General features: G+C 48.9%; 1 protein-coding gene across 12 annotated transcripts in view; it reads left to right on the top strand.

The window, feature by feature from the left end:
• PATJ (PATJ crumbs cell polarity complex component) overlaps positions 1–20,303 on the top strand; it is a 1,359,209-nt gene that overhangs the window by 740,552 nt on the left and 598,354 nt on the right. The window lies entirely within an intron of this gene.

The raw sequence follows: 20,303 nt of genomic DNA, 5'->3' as shown, positions 1-20,303 counted from the left end.
ATATTAACAAACTTCAGGTCCTGCAAAATGCTGCAGTTAGAAATTTGTTGAAAATACCTAAATTCTGCTCAGTATCGAAAGAGCTAAAAAATTCTACAATGACGCCCCGTTAAACATAGAATTACCGTTAAGGCACTATGTCTAGCTTACAAGGCAGTTCATGCTCTTGGTCCCGACTTCTTGAAGCAGAGTTTTCAACAGTATCTCCCTGCCAGAAATCTTCGGTCAGTAAAGGCAAAATTATTAGTAGTGCCTAAATTTAAACAAGTACGATAGGGAGAAAAATGCATTGTGCTTGAAGCTTCCAAAACATGGAACTTACTTCCTCTCGGTATAAAAACAGGGCCCAGCCTCCTTGCTTTTAGGAAAGCGGTAAAAACCTGGTTATTCAGGACTTGGCACTTCCTGTTACCCCTTCTTAACACTCGTAGTCGTAACTTTGCAGCGCTCAGACGCTTCAGGGTAGTAATGCGATTTTTAAATTCTTATAACATAACATATGTGTCTTTATGTTTCTAGATCTCAAATGCCCAGTTCAAAAAGCACCTCTGTTCCATTTTATTCAATTCTATCATCTTACCTAGTAAACATGTCAGATTGTTAATCTGAATATTCAGGCAGCCATCAACTCTTTGTGTTATAAAGTAATATATTTCTGATGTTAGAGTCACCGTTTTCACTTTTTACCAGGACCGACCTGGGAATCAAAAGTAGCCCTGACTAAAATATTCAAACCAGTCTGCTCCCTTCCTCGCTTCTTTCACTCTCTCTCTTTCTCTCCATTCATGTCTAACTATCTCCTCTTTATTCTCCCTCTCAGATCTCTTTCTCTGATGTTCTCACTCTTTCGTCTAAAACTATGGATGCGCCTGTTGTAATTAACTTGGGGTGCTTTAATAAGTGACATGCATGCCAGTGGAGGCCCCAGGACTTCAAAATCCACCTTAAGTGATTCAAGCCCCCAGGGAAATGCCAGATGGGATTAATGACCATTCCGGCCCTGGTCATTATATAGAGATTCTGCATTCCAAAATTTTCTTGTCAAGGTTTAGCGCCACATACATTTGCTTTTATAAGTCAGTGATGCACTCTTATGGCTCAATGTTCTTAAATATGCCTAGGGAAAAACGAGATTAGGAGTACAATTTGTGCTATTTAACTATGCATAAGCGTATAAAGCCTGCAGCCTGTTGTGTATTTTTTCAAGCTCAGCCAACTACTGTTACTAAAACGTCAAAGGCATCTGCTTAAAGGCAAAACCGAACATCTTTTTGTTATGATATGTCTACTTAATGGATTTGCAGGGTGTATTATTTATATCATTGTTTACAGAGGTCTTGAGTTCATAATTATGGTCATGATGGGAAAGCGTTATCCGTGAAAGACACAGCTCATTGGCCTAATTGCTGCCTCCTGGATCTTTATTTAAATGTCCGTAAGAGGCAGCAGGCCATCTGAACCATCAACGATGTGAGTCCTTGCCTAGAAAACTCGCTCTTCAACACTCAAAGCCTGGAGACTTTACTTATAAGATTAAAACCTTTCAAACTGTACGCCACAGCCCGTGGGTCTCTTTAAACCGAATGGAGTTTACATTAATTTCTCTCTGACTGCTTTCAAAGTGGTTTTACTGGAAATTGTCTTGAGCGTACCACTACTCTACTCAAATAGAGTTTTAGCCAGCCAGGATTGTAATTTACCTGCTTACAAGTTGAAATGAGTAGAGTTTAGAGTTCCTATTGTGCTTGCGGTGATGCTCGCCTGTGTTTAGTTGTCTCTGTCTGACAGGCACTGGGTTTGCGTTAGTCTCTTGCAATGTTCCAGTGTGTGGCCTCGGAGAGAGGAATGTCCGTTCCAGGACTTGACATGGTTTGTGTTGATACACAAGACACTAGGCTTCATTTGAGATACATTTCATATTAGCATCTTCACCCTTTGAAAGTGTGGATCGAAGTGCATTTATATGAATGAGCAGATATTAAATTTAGGATGAGACTTGTAAACCTAATTTGAATATTGAAATGTTGATTAGTCTATTGAAGGCAGTGGACCAGCTCAGTGATGACAACACGTGCTACTGGCCTTCTTCTCCAGCACTGCAATGTTTGCGTTTCTGTTTCTTCCTTGTTATGTTAGAAAATTCTCCCCTCAGTGGTTGTAAAATTTTGTTAGGCCCTCAAAGTCTGGTACAAATACTTTTCCAACATTATTGCCCTTGGCATCAGGGTATAGTTCTTAAATATTGTGAGAAAGTACCTATTTTTGAGTCGTCACCCCCATTTTCATGTACTGATGCTGGTGATTTTTTAACTCTGCTAACCAGACCCCATTGCACGTGTCTTGCTTCTACAAAATACTAAATTGGCTTTCTTCTAATTGGCCTGTTTATCTTTCCAATAAGGCCATAATATATTGTGTTCCAAAATACACCCATGGCATAGAAAGTTATGTGCCATCTACTAGTGTGACAAGACAAACATGACTCTTCGCCTACCACTGTAGCCTGCATGTTGCAGACTGACTGGTCAAAATGAACCTTTGTGACAGGAGAAAACCTACCTTTCAAATATTCATAAGTCAACCATATGTAGCTTTCTGTAACTCACAAGACAGGGAGCATGGTATTTAAAAGTAGGACATGTAGAAATTTAAGGTTAACTTGTCCTTACGATGACTAGCACTCAAAAGCTATTTTCACTGTAGAAAGGCTGACTGGCCCTTAGATAAAGACTGGAAGCATAATTAAATATTAATTCTGCTATTTCACACTAGGAACCAGCTAGAAAAATGATTAAACCACTATTTTACTTTACTTTTACTTCATGGTTCTTTATTTGGTCACACAAGTAGACATAAAAGTACATAAATACATAAGATAGATAAAATAATTAAAAACAGATTTGCGGCGGGAGGAGCTTAGCGCGCATCCAAGATGGTCGCGTGAGCACAGGGCTCCCCGGACCCTCGCCACTCCTCGCAATTTATCCTGATGATATCCTGATTTCTTGGACGGACTTTCGAAGGTGAACCTCGACTGAGTTCATAACTCTTTCCAGAATTTAAATCGGACTTGGGCGACCAGAATTACAGCACTTTGAACTTTTGAGGCCCACCTGGAGGCCGTGCCGGGGACTTGGTGATCTGTGGAGCCGGGACGTAGTTGAACAACAACGGCATTGGGACCCCATCGGTGGCCGTATGTAACGCCCTGAACGTCTCAGGATCGTTTAACAGACACGATAATGAGAACGCAACCACTTGGGAAGGTTTAGTTATTTTAATGAAGGCAAAAATAATACAAGGAATAAACAAAGGTTATAGTCACTGGAATCCTCCAGGCTAAGTACGTTACCAGCCCACAGCACGGATGGTCCTAACCGTCCTCTGCATATACGCCGATCCCGGCGTATGCCAACAGAGGGCAGAAATGAAATGGCCGACAATGCCAATCGGTAGGCTGTGAGGGGCACGAAGAGTGTTGGGGAGAATCGAGGAGTCAGGGAAACACCCAGCCGGGGTCTCTACCTGAAGGGAGCAGCCGCTCAACCTCTTCCTCAGACTGCACCGGGACGCGGAGTCACCTCCTGGTGATGCGTCACCGATACCCCAATCACAAGCAAAGAAGACTGAACCGAGAGCAGCCGCTCGATCGATCCTGTGGACTTCCGAGTCTGTAACGCGGCAAACACCTGATGTGCGTTACAGCTGGCAGTCCCTGTATCTCTGGTCGGGCTGGGAGTTACGACTCCAACCAGCAAAAGCGCCACTGCGCTTTGACTCAGCCGAGTCAAAAAGCGAAGCTCAATGGTTATCCGGTAGAGCTTCCGGGTCCTTCACAGGTGACGATGGGGCAAGACACGGCCCAGGGAGTAACGACTCGACCTACCTCCGTTCTTGCCTTACTGGAGCACCACTCCGGAACACTGCTCTTCACTAAGCAGGTACGTCGGTGTAAACACAATATCCGACAGCGTTGTACCTCCCGGTTCCTCCCTTTATAGGGCGTGTTTTCTTTGAGTTATGTAACAGCTCTCCTGTTTACATAAGGGCGTGTTTTCCTTGAGTTATGTAACAGCTCTCCTGTTTACATAAGGGCGTGTTTTCCTTGAGTTATGTAACAGCTCTCCTGTTTACATAACCTCTCAACCGCTAAGCATCCTGGGAGATGTAGTCCGTTTTCGCTGGTTACCGTTTTCCTCCCCTCGCATGACAGGAATTCTTGACAGTACATCCTCCCTCTCAGCGGCTCCCCACGGGTCCAGCGCTGGCAGGAAAACGCCGATGGAACAAGGAGACCAAGCGCGGAGCATGAACCCCTTCAGCCGGTTCCCATGACTGCTCCTCCGGGCCATAGCCTTTCCACGCAACCAGGTACCACAGCTTCCCCCTGCGCCATTTGGACGCCCGTATGCCCGACACTTCATACTCCACCTCCGACTCAACGCATACCGGCCTAGGTGTCCCAGACGGCTTGGAGGGTGCTGGTTTGAGCAATGATACATGAAAGACAGGGTGTATCCGCAATGACTGGGGCAAGCACACCTTCACGTTCACGGGACCCATACACTTGGTAATTCGATAGGGGCCCATGTACTTGGGATGGAACACACTGTTCTTTCGAAACCTCATGTTTCTTGTGGATATCCAGACGTAGTCTCCAGTGCGGTACAGTGGCCCGGGCCTTCTCTTCCTGTCTGCCGCAGCCTTGTATCTTCTCTTGGCCTCTATTAGGACCGCCCTTGAGCGCATCAACGTGTCTTTTATGTGTGCCACCCTGTCCGCTGTGGCGGGAATCCTGTCCTCTCTGAACGGATGTAGAAATGGCAAGAACCTGGGATGTTGGCCATAGTTGCTATAGAACGGAGATGACTGTGTGGAGCTGTGAGTGGCGTTGTTATAGGCTATCTCTGCAACCCATAGCAAGTCGACCCATTCTTCCCTGCCCTGGTCCACAAAACATCGCAGATACTGTTTGAGCGTTTGGTTCAGGCGCTCGGTTTGGCCGTCCGTTTGAGGGTGGTAGCTGGTGGACAGGGCGGTCTTAACATGCAGCGCAGTGCACCAAGTCTTCCAGAATTGCGCAGTAAACTGCGACCCCCGGTCCGACACGATCACCCCAGGTAATCCATGCAGTCGTACCACATTCTTTAGGAGTAGTGACGCCAATTCCCCGGCCGTAGGGACTCTCTTGCAGGGGATGAAGTGCCCCATTTTCGTCAAGTAATCCACCACCACCAGTATTGCCGTCATCCCCTGGTCTACCGGTAGGCCCACCACGAAGTCCAGTGATATGCTATCCCATGGTCTATCCGGGGTCGGAAGTGGATGTAAGAGCCCTTGGGTTCGGCCATGGTCGGCCTTCATGGTAGCACACGTAGGACACTCCTGTCCCCACCTCCTGACATCCACTCTCATGGTTGGCCACCAGAAATGCCGTCCCATGCTAGCCACCGTTTTTTCAAAGCCCAAATGACCTGCGCATGGAGAGTCATGGCACCAGATGAATGCTTGTTTCCTTAGCCTAGGCGTGGGTATCAATAGGCACCTGCCCTTCAGGGGTATCCCGTCCTTCAGCTGCCATTCTCTGTGACTGAGGAGCCACCTCCGCCATGCGAATGACCTGATCCCTCTCTTTATTCCCCTCAGGAAAGTATCCGGTTGGATAACCCCCAATACCATCCTCGGGGAAATGATGGAATGCTCGGTCGCAGGCAATGGTTCCTTAACTGCAGATTGACGGGACAGGGCGTCCGCCTTCCGGTTTTCCGTCCCCGGCCGATATGTGATGCGGAAGTTGAACCCCGCAAAGAAGATCATCCACCGCAGCTGTCTGGGAGAAAGGTGTCTTGTGGCCGTCATGAACTGTAGGTTCCGATGGTCCGTGTACACCGATCCCACATGTCTTGCCCCCATCAACCAATGCCTCCATTCGGTGAAGGCGTCCTTGATTGCGAGAAGCTCCTTCTCCGCAATATGGTAGTTGCGTTCGGCGTCGTTGAGTTTGCGGGACATGTACGCAACGGGATGAAGCACTCCTGTGTCGTGGTTGCGTTGGGACAAGATAGCCCCCAGCGCCACATCCGATGCGTCCGCTTCCACCACGTAGGGGAGATCCGGATCGGGGTGAGCCAACACCGGCGCCTTACCAAAGGCGCTTTTCAGGGCCTCAAAGGCTTTGTTCGCTTCAGGGGACCAGACAAACTCCTTGGACTTCCTCAGTAGCTGTGTGATTGGGGCCACCAATCCTGAAAATCCATCTATAAACCGCCTGTAAAAGTTGGCGAAGCCAATGAAACTTTGGACGTCCTTCACGCTTTGGGGCACCGGCCATTCTTTCACCGCCTTGATCTTTCGTTCTGCCATCTCCTGTCCCCCTGGACTCAGCATCACTCCGAGGAATTCCACGGATGTGACGTGGAAGTCACACTTGCTGAGTTTACAAAACAGCATGTTTTCCCTCAGCTTTTGGAGCACAGCTTTGACGTGGTGTACGTGCTCCTCCACACTGGACGAATAGATGAGGATGTCGTCGATATATACGACCACGTAGATATCCAACTCCTCTCTGAATACCTCATTCAAAAAGTACTGAAAGGCTGCCGGGGCGTTGCACAGACCGAACGGCATGACGAGGTACTCAAAAAGGCCGAACCTGGTCTTAAAGGCGGTCTTCCACTCGTCTCCGTCCCTCATGCGCACCAGATGGTATGCCCCTTTCAAATCCAACTTGGTGTAGATACGAGCTTTCTTGACCTGTTCCAGAAGTACACTGATGAGAGGCAAGGGGTACCGATTCTTTACGGTTATCGCATTCAATGCCCTAAAGTCCACACAGGCTCTCAGCTCCCCATTAGCCTTCGGGATGAAGAAGAGTGGCGAGGCGGCCGGAGACTTGGACGGGCGGATGAATCCTAGCTTGAGGAGTTTATCCAGGTACCCCCGGAGATGCACGTTTTCAGGCTCCGTCAGGGCATACAGCCTGCCGCTGGGAACGCTGGCCCCTGGCACCAGGTCGATCTGGCAGTCAAACTGTCTATGTAGTGGTAGCACTTCCGCCTTCACCTCATCAAATACATCCTCAAAACTGTGATAAGCCTGGGGGAGAGCCACATCTTTTTCTGCCGCTGTAGCCACCGTCTGACTCCCGCTCTCATCTGCGTCAAGGGATTCCGTTCTTATTCCACAATGCAGGATGCAATACGGTGACGTCAGTTCGATGCGATGTGTTGGCCAATCCACAGAGGGGTTGTGTTTCTGTAGCCACGGCAATCCCAATATGACGCCATATTGGGGCGCTCGGATGATGTTAAAATCGATTTGTTCCAAATGGTTCCTCCCACATCTCATCGGAAGGACCCCCGTGTGCTGCCCGATGGGCCCCGTCACCAATCGCCTTCCGTCTACAGCATAGACGTCTTCGGGTACAGCTTTGGGAAGAAGCACTAGCCCTAGCCTGCATGCCTCGTTGTGGTCCATAAACATGCCAGTGGCCCCTGAATCCACCATGGCCACAACGGGTATCCACTGGTCATGCACTCCCACGTGCACCGTGAGAAACAGGTGTCGTTGTCCCTTAGTGACCGAGTTGGAAAGTGAAGGGATGGATGAGTGACTCCGAGATGCCCCTTCTTTGGTCTGGGAGTCCTCTAGTTTTCCGCCGGTACGTCCACCACGGCTGTTACCGACCGGTTGGCCCGATAACGTGACGTCTTCGGTTTGGCAGGGCATTCACGTACGTAGTGGCCTTTTTTGCCACAATATAGGCACAATCCTTGTTTACGGCGTGACTCTTTCTCCGTGGCTGTGAGGCTCGCTCGTATTGCGCCGATGTCCATGGGTTCTCCCTTGGATGCGGTGGAAGTTTCAGGACTTCCCACTGTCACATAGGATGGAAGGGAGTTTCCTTTTCTCCCATGATCCCCCTTTCTTTCACTTAGCCTATGTTCCAGCCGTAATACCAGGTTGATAAGGCCCTCACATGTCTTGGGTTGTGGGTCAATATGAGCCACGGCGTCCTTGAGCTCATCGCACAGCCCGTGATGGAAGAGCGCCGTCTGTTTAGCAACAGGCCACTTGGTTTCCGCAACCAGCCTTCGGAACGCGTTGAGATACTGCACCAGGTCGTTGGATCCCTGTCTCAACTCAAGCATTTCACGGTCCGCCGTGTACGAGTCAGCCCTTCTGTCGAAGACTTTCAGGAATTCCTCGCGAAAAGCACCCCAATCACATAAGATGGGGTCGTCCCTGCTCACCAGAGGTACGGCCCATTGTGCCGCGTTTCCAGCCAAATAGGATATAAGGAAAGCCACACGAGCCTGACTCGTGGGGAACGCCCTTGATTTGCACGATAAATGTAGCGCCACTTGTGTGAGGAATACCTGCACTGTGTTAGGATCCCCACTGTACCTCTCTGGTGTTGCCAAGGGGACGGCTACCGGCATTTCCACTACTACCGCAGGGGTCTGGTTCGTGAGGGAGGTGCTGGGCGTGAGCGGGTCCAATTGGATAGCATCCAGTCTGGCTTTTACATCGGCTGTTTCTTGCCTGGAGGCAGCCAATTCAATTTGCACGGTCGCTAAAGCAGCCAGCACATCATCAAGTGTTGCCATGTCTGTTATCGACCGGGAGACAGTTAGTGTTATTACGGTCGGATATTTTGTAACGCCCTGAACGTCTCAACAGACACGATAATGAGAACGCAACCACTTGTGAAGGTTTAGTTATTTTAATGAAGGCAAAAATAATACAAGGAATAAACAAAGGTTATAGTCACTGGAATCCTCCAGGCTAAGTACGTTACCAGCCCACAGCACGGATGGTCCTAACCGTCCTCTGCATATACGCCGATCCCGGCGTATGCCAACAGAGGGCAGAAATGAAATGGCCGACAATGCCAATCGGTAGGCTGTGAGGGGCACGAAGAGTGTTGGGGAGAATCGAGGAGTCAGGGAAACACCCAGCCGGGGTCTCTACCTGAAGGGAGCAGCCGCTCAACCTCTTCCTCAGACTGCACCGGGACGCGGAGTCTCCTCCTGGTGATGCGTCACCGATACCCCAATCACAAGCAAAGAAGACTGAACCGAGAGCAGCCGCTCGATCGATCCTGTGGACTTCCGAGTCTGTAACGCGGCAAACACCTGGTGTGCGTTACAGCTGGCAGTCCCTGTATCTCTGGTCGGGCTGGGAGTTACGACTCCAACCAGCAAAAGCGCCACTGCGCTTTGACTCAGCCGAGTCAAAAAGCGAAGCTCAATGGTTATCCGGTAGAGCTTCCGGGTCCTTCACAGGTGACGATGGGGCAAGACATGGCCCAGGGAGTAACGACTCGACCTACCTCCGTTCTTGCCTTACTGGAGCACCACTCCGGAACACTGCTCTTCACTAAGCAGGTACGTCGGTGTAAACACAATATCCGACAGCGTTGTACCTCCCGGTTCCTCCCTTTATAGGGCGTGTTTTCCTTGAGTTATGTAACAGCTCTCCTGTTTACATAAGGGCGTGTTTTCCTTGAGTTATGTAACAGCTCTCCTGTTTACATAAGGGCGTGTTTTCCTTGAGTTATGTAACAGCTCTCCTGTTTACATAACCTCTCAACCGCTAAGCATCCTGGGAGATGTAGTCCGTTTTCGCTGGTTACCGTTTTCCTCCCCTCGCATGACAGGAATTCTTGACACCGTACCCCCACTTTCGGTTTCGCTTTTGGTTCCTGGCATGGTCTGATTGAGGGACTGTTTTGCTCGGCCGGGGACCAATCCAGCCTCCATCTAGTGTCATTGCTGCCTCCTCATTACAGCCTACTGGGTCAAGTCGCGACTCTCTCCGGACCCCACGAGCCAGCTTCTTGGCCGGTCGGTGCCCGACCTGCTGGCGGCCATTTTCACTTGGTCTTGCGGGCCCCTCCGGGGTGCATCTTCCACCATTACGGGCAGGGGTGAACCCGAGAAGCGGAAGACCAAGACGTCTCTTCGTGGGGGACAGTTCCAGACAAATGTTATGGACCGCTATACTCAAGCCAAAGGATCCCCCGGGCTCTCCAGCAGTACCCCGGAGGACGGCAAAGAAGACCCATCTGCCCCTGTTGACTTGTATGGGCGCCATCACCGGCATGAAGGAGACCATCGGCCAGCAGTATGAGGCCCTGGCTCGTAAAATTGACACGGTCGCCATCTATGTCACTCTAATCAGGGCCGACTTGTCTAAGACTAACGAGAAGGTGAAGTCATTGGATTTGAAGACTTCCAGCCTCACGGCCGATGTGTCGGAACTTCGAACGGACCTTGGCGCTCTGAAATCTGCCAACGACTTGATGTCCCATCGGCTGGAGAATTTTGAGAACAGGACAAGACGTAACAACATTCGCGTCATAGGTGTTCCGGAGAATCCCGAGACTCGTTCGGTTGACCTCCTGGTCGAAGATCTAATCCTCACCCATCTTTCCCCTTCTGGACTCAGCAAGTTTTTCGCTGTTGAGCGTGCACATCGTGTTCCGGGCGGTAAGCCCAAGCCTGGCGCTCCTCCGAGGCCTATCATCGCTAAACTTTTTCATTTCAGGGACCGTGATGCGATTTTGCAGGCTTCGAGAGTGCACGGCCCGGTGAAATTTGAAAACTCCTCTGTCAATTTATTCCCGGACTTCACTCAACTTGTTCAGAGACAGAGGATGGGCTTTCAGGGGGTTAAGCGACGTCTCCGGGACCTGGGCTTGAAGAATGCTATGCTTTTCCCTACCAGGCTTCGAGTGGAATATGAGGAACGGACCTTCTTTTTCGAGCGACCGGACAATGTGAGTGACTGGTTGGATTCCCTGCCTGGTCGGGGCGATCGAACGGGGCACCCTGGCGGTGCCGAGGGTGGTGAGCCTCCACAGAAGCGACCTTTCGGTCCCTAACCTTGACAATCGGACATTGCTCAGTTGGGTTCTACTTCTTTTGTATATTTTGCCTTATAGTAGTTCGCGTCTGGGTGACGGGTGGAGACGGGCCTCTCTCCTCCTCCGGGGTCTTTTTGTAGAATGGGATTGTTAGGGTGACAGGCACACTGCATTTTGGGGTGGTTTTATAGTCTGCAGGGGTGCAGGGAGGGGGGAGTTGTAACGGGTTTTGGTTGGGGTGTTTGTGTTTGTATTTTCTTTTCTCAAGGCATGCCGCCTTGGTTCTTTCTTTGCTTCAGGTGTCCTGCTCTCTGTGGGGAGACTCCTGCTACTTTTGTGGGGATGGGGGGGTAGTGGGTTGAGGTTGATATCTTGGAACGTCAATGGATTGGGGGATCGTATCAAACGGGGTGTTGTACTGCAATATTTGCGTTGTTTGACTCCTGATGTTGTACTCCTGCAGGAGACGCATTTGGTCGGCAATGTGTGTCATGCTATGAATAGGTGGGGATACCGATTTGTTGCACACTCCGGGTTCACCACTGGTTCCAGAGGGGTTGGTATTCTGGTCCGGTCTTCCCTCCCACTAGAGATTGATAATGTCATCCTTGACGACAGAGGGCGTTATGCCGTCCTAACTGGTAGGTGGGAGGGTAAGACCCTTTCCTTAGTCACGATATATGTTCCCCCAGGCCTCCAGACCTCCACTTATTCTGATGTTGGTCGGATGTTGCTGGAACTCCCCGATAGCCTTCTCCTCATGGGTGGGGACCTTAACTCCGTGCTATCCGGCGATCTGGATCGTCACCCCCCCAGGGCCCTTCCCGTTTCCCATTCATGGCTTGGTGGGTTTTTGGACACCTTTGGTCTGGTGGATTGCTGGAGGTTAATGCATCCGACGCAATGTCAATACACCTTCCACTCCGGGGCTCATGGGAGTCTCTCCAGGCTTGATTACTTCCTCATGCCCGCGGCCCAGTCCACCCACGTTGGGGAGGTAATACACTTGGCCCGGGGCATTTCAGATCACTCCCCTGTGTGGCTTCTTTTCGACACGGGAACGCAAGCCGCGGGGCGGATCGCCCCTATTAACCCTTGGCATCGGCGCAACCCCAAGACTCGCGACAGCCTCATCAAGTCGCTCGACCACTACTTCCCGGAGAACGAGGGGTCTGTCTTGTCCTCAGTGTCCCTGTGGGAAGCCTTCAAAACTGTTATTCATGGACAGGCCCTCTCTTTAATAGTTGAGACCAAGAAAGCTAGGAATGGGGAGGTCGTGAGGCTGGAAGCCGAAATACTGGAGTTGGAGACTGCTCTGGACTTAGGTGTCACCCAGGATGGGCTCCACGCCCTTAGCTTGAAACAGTTTGAATACAAATCCCTTGTTACTGATGCCGCCAAGACAATGTACAGGGAACAGCAAGGTAGACTGTATGATGTTGGGGATAAGGCGGGTAAACTGATTGCATAGCTTGATAAGAAGGAGAGAGTGAACCGTGTGGTCCCTGTGCTTCAGAATTCCGACGGTGTGCGTGTGACTGACCCTGGCGAGATTGTGGAGTGTTTTGCTGACTATTTTCGTGTGGTCTACTCCCGGGTGTCCGATAGAGATGAGGATGACTCTTGTTTCTTGTTGAGGGACATTGCGCTGCCTTGCCTGTCTGAAGAGGATCGAGAGTGCATGGACGCATCGTTGTCAGCCGACGAGATTGCTACCGCGATTCGTTCCCTTCATTCTGGCAAGGCTATGGGCCCCAATGGATTGCCCATTGAATTGTACAAATTGTGCCCGGATAAAGTCGCACCGTTTCTCCGTGATATGTTTTTGGAGTCGCGTGAGCCTGGTTCCCTCCCTAGTCACCAGCGTCTGGCCACCATAGTTGTGATTCCTAAGGAGGGCAAGCCTCGTGATCGTTGTGCCTCATACAGGCCTATTTCCCTATTGAATGCTGAACCGAAGATTCTCGCCAAGGTCCTCGCTAATCGCTTACTCGCTGTTATCTGTGACCTGATTCATCCGGATCAATCTGGTTTCATTCCGCACCGGAACACTGCTCTCAACCTGCGGCGTTTGCATGGCGTTCTCGCCAGGTTGGAGTTTCTTTCCGAGCCGGCCATCTTGGCTTCCTTGGACGCCACGATGGCCTTTGATACGATAGAATGGCCATATCTCTGGGCCACTCTGGCGAAGTTCGGTTTCGGGGCGGGATTTATTAGTTGGGTGAAACTTTTATACACGGATCCGCTAGCTCAGGTTGTTGTCAATGGGAGGGTGTCCCAGCCCTTCGCTCTCGGGAGGGGTACTAGGCAGGGGTGTCCCCCCTGCTCTTTGCTCTTGCTCTAGAACCGCTCGCAGCCTGGCTCCGATGGGAACCGTCGATAAAGGGCATTCAGTGGGCCCCTGGCTTTGAGGACCGAGTCTCGTTGTACGCCGACGATATTCTTTTGTACCTCACCTCCCCGCGTGAATCCCTTAATGTCCTCTTTGACGTCCTCACTTCTTTCGGTAAAAACTCCGGTCTGATCATTAATTGGTCTAAATCTTGTGTGTATGTTATTTCTGGTGGCCTTCCCCCCTTGCCGAATAGGTTTCCCATTCAAATTTCGCAATCCGGTTTCAAGTACTTGGGGGTCTACGTATCGTTGGACCCGGCGGTCCGCCATGAGCATAATCTCCTTCCTCCTCTCCGGCGATTGAAGTTGGATGTGGCTCGGTGGCGTAGGTTGCCGTTGTCGCCACTCGGTCGAGCGGCACTTTTTAAAATGATGTCCCTGCCCCGATTTCTCTACGCACTCCAGAACTCCTTTGATATTATTCCGGCGGCCTACTTCCGGGAGGTGAAGGGTTTACAGAGGAGACTTGTTTGGGACGGTCGCGCTCGCATCGCTCTTGCAAAACTGACTCTCCCCTGGTATGACGGGGGCATTGCGCTCCCGGACATCAGGAGGTATTATTGGGCCTCCCAGTTGTCCGCTATCAACCATGCTACGTATGCACCCGGTCCAAATCCGGCTTTCGAGATGGATAAATATCAGTTGCCTGGTGGCAACTTCAACAGAGCGCTCTACTCTCGGACGGCGGGGAGGAACCTAACGGGACCCACTAAGATTGCAGTACGTGTGTGGAAGGATGCCAGTGTGGCCATGCGTTGGAATGATCGCCTGACACGAGCGACCCCCTTGTTTGCATCGGACGGATTGGGATGCCTCTGGACAACGAAAGGTTTTGAGAACTGGGATATGATTGGCATTAGCAGAGTGGGTGATCTCTGGGTGAAAGGTGCGGTCAAATCCTTTACGGTGCTTCAGAGTGAGTATGAGTTGAGTGAGAGGGAGTTCTTCAGATATGTACAGGTTCGCCACGCTTTGCTGTCGGTCTTCAAGGCCGGTACCACGGTCCCTGCATCTTCACCACTCGAGGACCGTATACTTGATGGTCATCTGCCCGATAGTACGATTTCCTTGATTTATAAGAAATTAATCAACAATCGGGCGGATCTCCTTGTGCGTCTTCGGGAGGCCTGGACCGGAGACGGGTTGGAGTTGGATGACGAAGACTGGCAGTCTGCACTGTCCTCCCCGAAAGAGGTCGCCATTCCGGCCCGTCTCCGTCTCGTCCAGCTCAAAATTCTTCACCGTGTTTATGTGACGGGTCCCCGTTTGGTTGTGTTGGGTTTTTCTTCGGATGGTCTGTGTAAGCGCGGCTGTGGAATGAGCGTCACCTTTCTTCATATCCTTTGGGAGTGTCGCGAGGTTGCGGCTTATTGGCACCGTGTGCATGCGGTAATGGAGTGTGTCACTGGGGTCGCTCTGTTGCCTGAGGCTCGTCGATGTTTGCTGAATGTATGGGAGCCGAATGATTACAACGTTGCCCAGGCCCGGTGGGCGGCACTTGGGAACATGACTGCAAAGAGGGATATCGCGCAGCTTTGGGGTTCCCGACGGCCTCCCACCGTGTCAGTGTGGAAGGAGAACATGGACTGGTGCATGTTCAGAGAGAAGACGGTATATCTGGTTCGGGGCAAGCCCGGGGCGTGGGGTAGAATTTGGGGTCAGTGGAACACCTACCAAGGTAACATTTGTACGCCCCCTTTTGAAGATACTCCTGACATTTCTCTGTCCCCCTGATCCCGAGGTTCCTGGAACACTGTACCCTTTATGCTGATTGTTCTGACTTCCCCGCTGCCTCCCCCCCCCCCCCAGGTCATCTCTATTGACCTCCTGATTCTTTACCTGGTATGGTGGGGTCCCCCCATCGGCGCTTGACACCGTCTAGACTGTTTCTCGCCTTGAGTTTTGTTTTCTTGTTTCTTTGTTCGTTCTTTTCTTTTAAAATGTAAAAAATGTGTATCCTGCCTAACTTCTGAGTTGCCGAGAATAACTCCTGTAATCCTGCTGCGCCTCTGGGGATCAGTCGCTGCTTTGTGACGTCACGCAATTGACATGCATATACTAGCGGCCGGCCCTGGTGGTTGTAGGCCCATGTTTGTAATGCTGGTTTTCAGCACAATAAAGTTTTTTTTTCAAAAAACAAAACAAAAAAATAACAGATTTGCGCTTTAGGTCATAATCATTCTAAAATAGTGAAATCTGTGCGATCTCCGTATCAGAATACCACAAAAACCAAACACTAAAAAATAGTCATTGTTTGTCGGCCCCTCACCGCGGTTTTCACAAACAATCCTACATAAAACATACATTCCTCATTATTCAGCTGGAGCAAGTTTCATAAGCTTTCCTAAAGTCAGTGATGCAAAGCATCTTAATTAATGGTAATAAGATACTTTTTGTATACAGTAAATAAAAATTGGAGAACAATAAAAAATGTAACATGTAACATTGATTGACCCTACCTCTCGTTGCACGGACAGAGGCGGGAGTCTAAATTTGCTTGAAAGCCTAATGGGAAGCTTAACAGATATTTGACCGTGCCTTCCCTGAAACGAAACAGCTGACTACGCTCCCACTGCCCCATCGGGCTTGTCAGGTACCTTTGAATTAGAAAACACCCATCACGGTTCATATTCAGGTATGCTGCCACTCTAATTTTACCGAGCTCATTCTTCAAACTCACCGCCAATTTAATTTCGAACCAGGCAGTCTGCAGCTGTGTTCTGCTGCAAGTGGGAGGGCTGCCCAGGTTCTCAAACAGTCGTTGATATCCTATCTTATACATACTGGATTCTACATACGCCAGTCACTAGATATTTCTGCTTTTATCACAAGAAAGTCAGTCTTTTATGATATCCTTTGTGAGATCTCTTTCCGTATTGTTCCAAATTGCTAACCATAGGAGCAGCGTACGGACACGAATGTAATCCACAACTTAAGGGATATTCAATTTACTGTGACTTACAAAATTTGAGCTCGAGATCGGCGCTCCCGAGATTTTCCCACAAAATCTGTGCTCTTCCAGTTGGATCTGGGGGCATTTATCAATATGCTAGACTTTAACCCCATAGGTGGAAATTGGGAGACACTGTGTCTGAAAGGTCTTCAATAGGGGGGACTAAAGCTCCACCCCTTCCTGGGGCGAGGTAGACTAAGTAGTGAGCCAATAGATCTGAAACGTTTACTCCCACTATGTGCAATGTGGGCTTGCCAAGAGCCACTGTCAGAGAAAGTCATGCCAAGGTAGGAAAAAGTGCTTGTGCATTCAAGAGATGAGCCACCCACTTTCAGGGTTGCCATTATATATTCTTTTGGGCCACAGGACATTATAAAAGATTTAAATTTGTACGTAAATCTAAGTGTCATAAAATTTACGAAGCCGGTTACTAACTGCCAGAGCGCAGTCAGAGTGCGGGCCATCAACACGACATCATCAGCATATAATAATGCCGGTAAGGGAGAGCTTTTGATTTTAGGGACATCTGGAGTAGTGGTGAGTAAAAGTGGGTGAATATCACTTGTATTCAAAATAACTAAAAGTGGGGCTAAGACACATCCTTTTCTCACACCTCTTGGGATATCTACGTCTTCAGATACTTCCCCCTGAGTATTGAGTCTAATTCTCGCTTTCATGCCCCTGTGCAAATATGCCAAAAAGTGCACTAGTCCTTTGTCTAGTCCAAGAGATATTAAGATGGCCCACAGCTTTGAGCGATTTACGCTGTCAAACGCAGTGGAAAGAGCCATAAAAGCCAGATATATTGGAAACTTTTGGGCTACAGTATATTTTCCTATTATCAGGTTAAGGGTAAGGCACTGCTCTACTGTGCCAACTTTAGCTCTAAAGCCATACTGATTGGTGTAAAGTATAGACTTCTCTTCAGCTCACTCCTTGATGTGATTGTATAGGACTCTACCTAAAATTTTCAGGGTAGTGTCATTTAGTGATATGGGCCTATAACAGCTGGGCAGAGAACGATCCCCCCTTTTAAAAAAATGGGCACAATTATGGAGTTAGAGAATGTGTGATGTGCGGGGGCGAAAGCAAGACTATTAAAAACATTTAATAATAAGAATGCCCAGAAACCGTGGTTATATTTAAAAAATCTATAGGGACCCCATCAGGGCCACGAGCCTTGCCCCCAACACTCTGATGCAATGCCACCTCTACTTCTTCCATGGTTAATTATATTAAAGCAGAGTTAAGCTCAGGCATCTGTTCGGTCCAGGACATATACACTAGTGAAGTGTGCCTACCATTCCTAGCTTGTGATGTTGCAGCTAATTGCTATCTCTATTAGTCCAAAAGAGTTTGCTGTTTTTATTAACCACTGTAACTAACGAATCCCATTGCTAATATAATAGTTCTGCTTTCCTGGCTGAGATTACCTGCTTATACTGCTTGTGTGATTCAGCCACAATCTGGGAGTTTCTTGGCGATGCTTTAAGTGCCCGACGCAGCCGATGGCTCGCCACGGAACACTCCCGGTTAAGCCATCTTGGCTTAACAGGCAGAGGGTTAATTGGAACCATAAGCTCTTTTTTAATTTTTGCACAAAATGGGCAAAGGCAACGACTGCAGTATTAACAATATCGGCCTCAGTAAGGCAGGTCTTCACCAGGAGGGGATTTTCACCAATCCTAAATAATTGCTCTGGAGCTACAGCTCACTATTTAATTCTTAGTTTGTACATGAGAGGTCAAGATGGCGGGCGCCAATGTCCTTATTGTATACAGATTTTGGTGCCATGATAAGAGACACTTGGATGGGGTCATGATCACTGTAGGTAGAGGGGATCACTTTACCATGTGATAGGAAGTCTACTAGGTTAGAAGATATAAAAATATAATCAATTGTGAAGGTTTGTCCTCGGGGCCCTAAATGTAGGGAGTGGTTCAGTGCCGCTGTATATAATGTCCATAACATTTACTAAATCATGGGCTACCAGAAGAGGTGCCAACTCATGCCCTCTTGCATCAAAACTATTTAGTTCAGGAATGTCATTTGTAAAATTGCGGGTGAGAACCCTGACATGAGCCAAGGGTAGGGTAATTGAACAAAGTCTTGCATTAAAATGTCCCCTATGCAAAAACCTGCGATCTGCCCAGTATCACTTATACATTTTTAGAGGGAAGATATATGTTATATAAAGATAAAAATGTATTGTTGGGTATGCTGGTGAAACCCTTATTATAAAAATTGGTTAAATATAATGTTGGGCCACGTCCATACCTTACTGTCAGGTAGTTGGCATCAACTATCTCAAGGGCCTAAACACTGACTCCTGCTTTGATATTCACCCAAACTGCCAGCCCCCCATCGCTCACACAGATCTTGATGGGTATATTTTGAAGAATGAACCTAAAAGTGTAGATCCTTGAAGGGTTCCGTGGAGCAGCATAGATGTGTTAGAGAAATAGTGGATTTCACACTGTGGCCATTTTTTTGTAGATACAAGATGTTGGACTTGGCTCACTCTACGGGGTCACCCCCAAATGTGTTGCCATCAGCTCTCCTGTTTTTTCTGAATGTGTTTTTGTTGGCCTTGGGACTCTGTGCACTTTAACACTGGTAACCAGAGCTAGAGTGTTTGCTCACTCCTTAAAACATGGTAAAAATGGCTTACACATGATTGGCATATTTAATTTAATTGTAAGTCTCTAGTGATGTGGTATACCATAAATCCAGGGCCTGTGAATTGATTGCTACTAGTGGGACTGCAGCACTTAGTGTGCCACCCACTTATGTGTCCCAGGTCTGCCATTGCAGCTTGAATGCAGTTTTAAATTGCCAATTAAACTTGGAAAAATAACCTCCTTGGCAAGCCTTAAACTCCTCTTTTATTACATTTAAATCACCCCTAAGGTAGGCCCTAGGCAGCTCATAGGGCAGGGTGTATTGTAATTAAAAGGGTGGACATGTACTTTTATATCTTACTTGTCCTGGTAGTGAAAAAGCAGAGATTTTTTTTCCACTACTGTAAGGCCTACCTTTCCCATAGGATAACATTGGGTTGCCTTAATACACTATTTAGTGTCTGACAAATGAAGCTGGATTTTAAGTTACAGTTTTGAAAAGTAGACTTTTAGAACGTTGGCATTTTTCTGCCCTTATTATTTGGTGCCTGCATCCTGGTCCTGGGTTACATGACTTGGTGTAGTTGGCAGTTGCTCTTTATATATTCCTCCCAGACAGCAACACAATGGAGGGATTAGGTGTGGCTGGATGAGCCATCACTGGCAATGTGGTGGGGCGGAGATGGGTACAGCCCCACTTTTCAAATCAATAGGATGTGCCCTGCATTCACACAAAGACCTTCACACTTTTCCATTCATTGTGCCTGCAGCCAGACTAGAGCCAGGGCAGAGGAGACAGGAAATTGGAAGCACTTCAAAGGGAATCTCTAGAAAAGTCTCCCTACTTCAAAGAAGGCACCAGGTATAAAAATAGGACCTTCAGACCCACACTTTATTTCACGTTCTGGACCTCTGGGAGGACTCTCAGAGGACTGCCTGCTGCTATGACCTGCTGTGTACTTCAGTAGACTGCTTTACTGCACCTGGAAGGACTGTTTTGCTGTCTGAAGCCTGCCTTGAACCCTCAAAGGCCTGCCCTACTGCTTGAACCCTGTTCCACTGCTTAAACCCAGGAGTACCAGAATGACTCTGAGGGCGAGTTGGCTGGGCTCTTGATCAGAGCCTCAGGGACAGAAAAGGCTCTTAAACCTGCACTTTGAACCACACTGAATGAATCCTGTGCCTTGAAGTGGTGCCTCTCTAGGCCTGGACCCTTGTAAGTGTCGCTAATGGTACCTAGATTGCCAAAATCCAAAATTTCGTAAATGTTGGCTAAAAAGTGCTCTGAGAACCGATAGGAGACCAGGACCTATCTGCTATTCGATCCTCCCAAGGTTCATCTCGGGTTCGCCTGACTTCACAGCAGCTCCCACTGTGTTCTTCTTCACTTCAGCAGCAAATACTGTTCAGCTCTGTCTTTTGCAGAAGGGCTATTCGGCCTCGTGGAGCCCTATTCAGCTACAGC

The sequence above is a fragment of the Triturus cristatus genome, chromosome 4_2, assembly GCF_964204655.1.
Source record: "Triturus cristatus chromosome 4_2, aTriCri1.1, whole genome shotgun sequence".
Taxonomy (NCBI): Eukaryota; Metazoa; Chordata; class Amphibia; order Caudata; family Salamandridae; genus Triturus; species Triturus cristatus.
Note: the sequence above shows the minus strand (reverse complement) of the source record. Positions and strands in the feature narration are given on the sequence as shown.